Consider the following 6,245-nt stretch of genomic DNA (forward strand, 5'->3'; position numbering starts at 1 on the left):
TGATAAAAATTCTATTAATAAAAATCTGAGAAAAAAATAACTATATTTAGTGTTATCCATCTAAAGCAAAATTCATTCCAACTACAGTGTCACAGATTGAATTGAGAAACCTATTGGTCAAAAGAAACTCAAAACAGTTGTGTGTGTGTGTGTGTGTGTGTGGACTATCCCTATAGAATAGTCAGATAAGACTCAAGGGGAATATTTTTGATTTCTTTGACAGATGTGACCTTTTGGATTGGACCAGAGTGTGTTTTGTAACGAGTTGAACCAGAGTTTAATGAGGAAGACAGAAGTTTTTTATGTCTGCTCCCTCGTTTCGAAACTACAGGTTAAACTGTGCGAGTGGTGTGGTGTGTGTATGTGGGTCTGTATAGGTTGAGAGAGGAGGGCAAAGTGATGGACATACCAGGGATTCAGAAAGATGGGGGGGTGGAGGTGTATCTAAAATATAATCGCGAGGTAAAGGAGCTGGAGGGGAAGAGAAAGACAGGAACGTTTGAGAGAGAAAATGGTGAGACAATAAAACATTTTTAAAAAGAAGTCAGAGAAAGTGTTTGTGTGAGGTGACGAGTGAGGAAAAGGGAGAACGAGAAGGTATGTGAAAGAAAGAGGAGAAAGAGGGAAGAGAGAGACAGACGGGAAAAGGCCTATAACAGCCAACCAGACACTATGTTAATTTAGCCAGCATTCTTTCATTCACTTCAATTTAGTTAGTTTTTTTAAAGTTTTTTTTTTTTCTCTCTCATTTGTTTTTTTTCCTGAGGTCTTGGTTAAGATTCACGGCATGCTAGCGCTGGCGTCCCTGGAACGTTGCTAACAACAACCAGACAACAGAACGCCTCGGTGAAAAGAAAGAAAGGAATCTTTCAGGTCAATTTCAAATGGCCTCGGTAGCAGCCGGTCGTTAGGAAAACAACAAAACAAAATGGGGATTCTAGAAGATGTCATAATGCTATCGTTGAGAGCATGAACACTCAAGCCACCTCTTCTCTCTCTCTCTGTCTCTCACACACCTTTAACCTTACATTTAATGTGTGAATGATCTATTTAAATATATTGTCTGACTTTGTGTTATTGTGTGTGGGGACTGTCTGCTATATTTCAGCCTAGCTCCAGTGGTTTAGTTTATTCAGTGAGGAAGTGCCTAAATGTTTCTCTCCTCCCGTGCTTTCCCTCTGACCTTTTAGACAGCTGTTATGGTTAGTGCTATCCGGGGTTCCTTGGGACGACCCTACCCTAAACCTTAACCAATGGGGGGAGGGGCGTCCCAAGGATCTCATCTGCGCCATAACTCAATTTAACCTGAGTGTCTGACTGTGTGTGTAACTCTCTCTGTGTCTGACTGTGTGTGTGTGTGTGTGTGTGTCTGTGTGTGTGTGTTACAGCCTGGATGCCTGATAACATCCGGCCATCAGGTATTTTCTATTAACCTCTGTGTACCGTGTGTACTGTGTCTGTACTGTGTGTGTGTCTCGCTGTGTGTTTACAGCTGTCCTGTCTCGCCGTGTGTTTACAGCTGTCCGGTCTCCCACGCGTCTGCCATCAAGGCACTCAAGAAGCTGAATCACTCAGATCTCTTCAATCTGTATCCATGAGGCACAAGATGGTTATTTCTTACATTATTAGCCCAGGAAATGTCTTGTGTTATTACACACAGCCGGAAATAACTTTTGGATATCAGAGTGGCGGTAACTCACCAGCATTACCAGCTATACGACCAGGAATACGACTTTCCCGATTTGGATCCTTTTTTCGTACCCCCCTTGGGATTTGAACTTATTCCAGAGGCTGATCCAAAAGTATTCGGCGTGGACTTCTAGTCCCGACTCAGGAGGCGCGCACACCACCCACCGCTTCCGAGTATATTACTTGCTAATGTTCAGTCTTTGGCTAATAAAGTAGACGAGCTCAGGGCGAGGATCTCCTTCCAGAGAGACATCAGGGATTGTAACATATTCTGTTTCACGGAAACATGGCTCTCGGGATATACTGTCTGAGTCCGTACAGCCAGTTAGGTTCTCAGTTCATTGCGCAGACAGGAATAAATATCTCTCTGGGAAGAAGGGCGATGGTGTATGTTTATATAATTAAACGACTCGTGGTGTTACAGTGATAACGTACAGGAACTCAAGTCCTTTCGTTCACCCGACCTAGAATACCACACAATCAAATGCTGACCGTATTACCTCCCAAGATAATTATTTTCGGTTATAGTCACAGCCGTGTATATTCTCCCTCAAGCCGATACCACGACGGCCCTCAAAAGAACTACACTGGACTCTATGCAAACTGGAAACCACATATCCTGAGGCTGTATTTGTTGTAGCCGGGAATTTTAACAAAGCTAATCTGAGAAAAACGCTACCAAAGTTCTACCAACACCATTGACTGTAGCACTCGCTCTGGTACAACATTGGACCACTTCTACTCAGCTTTCCGAAATGCCTACAAAGCCCTCCTCTGTCCTCCTTTCGGCAAATCTGATCACGACTCAATTTTGCTCCTCCCTGCCTATATACGGACACTCAAACAGGAAGTACCCGTGCTATGGACTATTCAATGCTGGTCTGACCAATCATGCTTCACTATTGTTTTGATCCCGCCGACTGGGATATGTTCCAAGTAGCCTCTGAGAATAACATTGACGAATACACAGATACGGTGACTGAGTTTATTAGGAAATGTATAGTAGATGTTGTTCCCACTGGGACTATTAAAACCTACCCAAACCAGAAACTGTTTGCATTCGCGCAAAACTGAAAGCGCAAACCACCGCAATTAACAAGGTGACTGGGAAAATGGCCAAATACAAACAGCGTAGTTATTCCAGGGCGGCAGGTAGCCTAGTGATTAGAACGTTGGACTAGTAACCGAAAGGTTGCAAGATCGAATCCGCGAGCTGACAAGGTAAAAAATCTGTCATTCTGGCCCTGAACAAGGCAGTTAACCCATTGTTCCTAGGCCATCATTGAAAATAAGAATTTGTTCTTAACTGACTTGCCTAGTTAAATAAAGGTAAAATAAATAAAAATTCCCTCCATAAGGAAAACAAGCAAGTCCTCAGTACAGAAACAAAGTGGAGTCACAATTCAATGGCTCAGACATGTGGCAGGGTCTACAGGAAATCACAGATTACAAAGAGAACACCAGCCATGTCACGGACACCGATGTTTTGCTTGTGGACAAGCTTAACACCCTTTTCAACCTCTTTGAGGATAACACAGTGCCACCGACGCGGCCCGCTACCAAGGACTGTGGGCTCTCCTTCTCCGTGGTTGTTGTGAGTACGACATTTAAGCGTGTTAACCCTCGCAAGGCTGCTGGCCCAGACGGCATCACTAGCCGCGTCCTCAGAGCATGTGCAGACTAGCTGACTGGAGTGTTTACGGACATATTCAATCTCTCGCTATCCCAGTCTTCTGTCCCCACATGCTTCAAGATGGCCACCATTGTTCTTGTACCCAAGAAGGCAAAGGTAAGTGAACTAAATGACTATCGGCCCGTAGCACTCACTTCTGTCATCATGAAGTGCTTTGAGAGACTATTCAAGGATCATATCACCTCCACCTTACATGTCACTCTAGACCCACTTAAATTTGCTTATCGCCCCAATAGATCCACAGACGATGCAATCGCCATCGCACTGCACACTGCCCTATCCCATCTGGACAAGAGAAATACCTATATAAGAATGCTGTTCATTGACTGTAGCTCAGCATTCAACACCATAGCTCATCATTAAGCTCGGGGCCCTGGGTCGGAACCCCGCCCTGTGCAACTGGGTTCTGGACTTCCTGACGGGCTGTCCGAGATAAAGTATTGAGATAAACTTTTGTTATTGACCAAATATGTATTTTCCACCATAATTTGCAAATAAATACATTAAAGATCCTACAATGTGATTTTCTGGATTTTTTTCTCTCATTTTGTCTGTCATAGTTGAAGTGTACCTATGATTAAAATTACAGGCCTCTCTCGTCTTTTTAAGTGGGAGAACTTGCACAATTGGTGGCTGACAATTATTTATTTTTTTTGCCCCACTATATATAGTGCAGCAGCCTCTAAGGTGCTAGTGGTGGCTATTTAACAGTCTGATTGTCACCTTCTGACCTTAGTTCCTTTGTTACTGACTAAATACTTTTTTGCCCCACTGTACATAAGACTTGAAATCCCTGGCCACTTTAATAATAGAACACTAGTCACTTTAATAATGTTTACATATTTTGCATTACTCATCTCATGTGTATATACTGTATTATATTCTACTGTATTTTAGTCAGTGCCACTCAGACATTGCTCATCCAAATATTTATATATTCTTAATGACATTCCTTTACTTTAGATTTGTGTGTATTGTTGTGAAATTGTTACATATTACTTGTTAGATGTCACTTACTTGTCGGAGCAAGAAACGCAAGCATTTCGCAACACAATTAACATCTGTTAAACATGTGTACATATAACATCTGTTTAACATGTGTATGTGACCAATAGAATTTGATTTGGTCAGAAGTAAAGAGGGACTTGAGGGTGCCATTTGGAAACACAACCTCGTTTGAAGAAGTTTTAGTTCGTCTCTTTATTTTCCTTCATTTCTCTTTATTGGGAAGATTTACTTTGACTTCCTCGCCTGTGTAGACTTCCGTTAAACTTAGCTTGACATCCCAGAAGTTTATTCATAGATTTTGTGATTCGGTACATTGTTAAACTACTTCTATCTCAGTGGTTGACTCAGGGTAGTAGCATCGCGTTGACTTCCTGTGTCTGTGCGTTTCATTTCCTTGTCCTCTCCTCTAACTCTGCACCGCAGCAGAAAAATATGCCCCCTGCTCAGCTTTTTCCTTCGATTGTCCTCTCTCTGACTCACACACACACACACACACACACACACACACACAACTGAAACTGAAACGGCTGTGAAAAGAGGAAGTCCAGTATGAAGGGCACACCAGCCCTCTGAACTAACGTTAACCCGCGTCCTTCTCAAAACACATTGGAGGACAAGGTTGAGGGACCTCTGGCTTTCTCATACAGTAGGTTTTGAGAAGGAGATGACGCCCAGAAGTATGTAATTGAGATCTTCCCCCTTGTGTTTTAGTTTGTGTGTGTGATGCGTATGTTTTGGGTGTGTCACTATTTGGCCACAGGGACTTCTAATCAGTTGATAACTGCTGATCACAACTGAAACTAGCAGGTTCCACATGCAGGAACTTGTTTTATTTGAATATATGTTGATCTGTACAGTTAAAGTATTATCACATACAGTACACTGGATAGGTTCAGTGAAATGTGTTGCTTTACAGGGTCAGCCATAGTAGTACAGCGCCCAATGGAGCAAATGAGGGTTAAGTGGCAACTAACACAACAGAGGACCACAACAGAACATGAACATTTTTGTGAACATTTAAAAGAACAACACTGATTACATTCAACTACATTCACAGCCAGTCAAACAGAACTTCTATCAAAGTTTCAATATGGGGAGTTGTGGTTTATATCAGAGAGTAGTTAAGATGAGAGACAGGTTTCCATAACAAAGCTCTGTGATGTCACAAGTGAATGAAATTGATGTTTGTTTTTTTTGTTGACAAAGATAAACAATAAAATATACAAGTCAGGCAAGAACACACAAAAAACACCTGAACTTGGTCAGTGACTGAAATTCATCTCTCAGTGGGTGGAGGGGTTCTGTTCTGTGACATCACAATGCCATGACCTCGCCCGGACACTGTGAGTGGGTGGAATGGCGAGAGCCTTTTAAACGATTGGCTGTCTTGTGTGACATCACAATGCCATGACATCACCCGGACACTGTGAGTGGGTGGAATGGCGGGAGCCTGTTTAACAATTGGCTGACAGTTTCAAGTCTTGTGCCAAGTCTTGTGTGACATCACAACGCCGTGATGCCACAGTGTCATACTCTTCAGGGTTGTAGAGTTCAGTGGGTGGGCGGAATGGCGGGAGCCTGTTTAACCACTCAAATGTGTGTGTGTGTGTATGTGACTGTGTGTAATTATGAGTGTGTGACCGAACTCCTTGAATGACATCGTCACACAACAACCTCAGTTCTAGCCTCAACCCCGCTCTGACCTGTTTCTCCAGTACCCCCTCCATCAGTCCATCCACCCCGATCCAGCTTCCTTTACCCCCTCCGTCACCCCCCTGATCCAGCTTCCGTTTCCCCTAGATTACAGCCCTCGTCTATGTCTCAAACTGCACCCTATTCCCTATATAGTGCAGTA

The sequence above is a fragment of the Oncorhynchus mykiss genome, chromosome 9, assembly GCF_057628025.1.
Source record: "Oncorhynchus mykiss isolate SJ-2025 chromosome 9, ASM5762802v1, whole genome shotgun sequence".
Taxonomy (NCBI): Eukaryota; Metazoa; Chordata; class Actinopteri; order Salmoniformes; family Salmonidae; genus Oncorhynchus; species Oncorhynchus mykiss.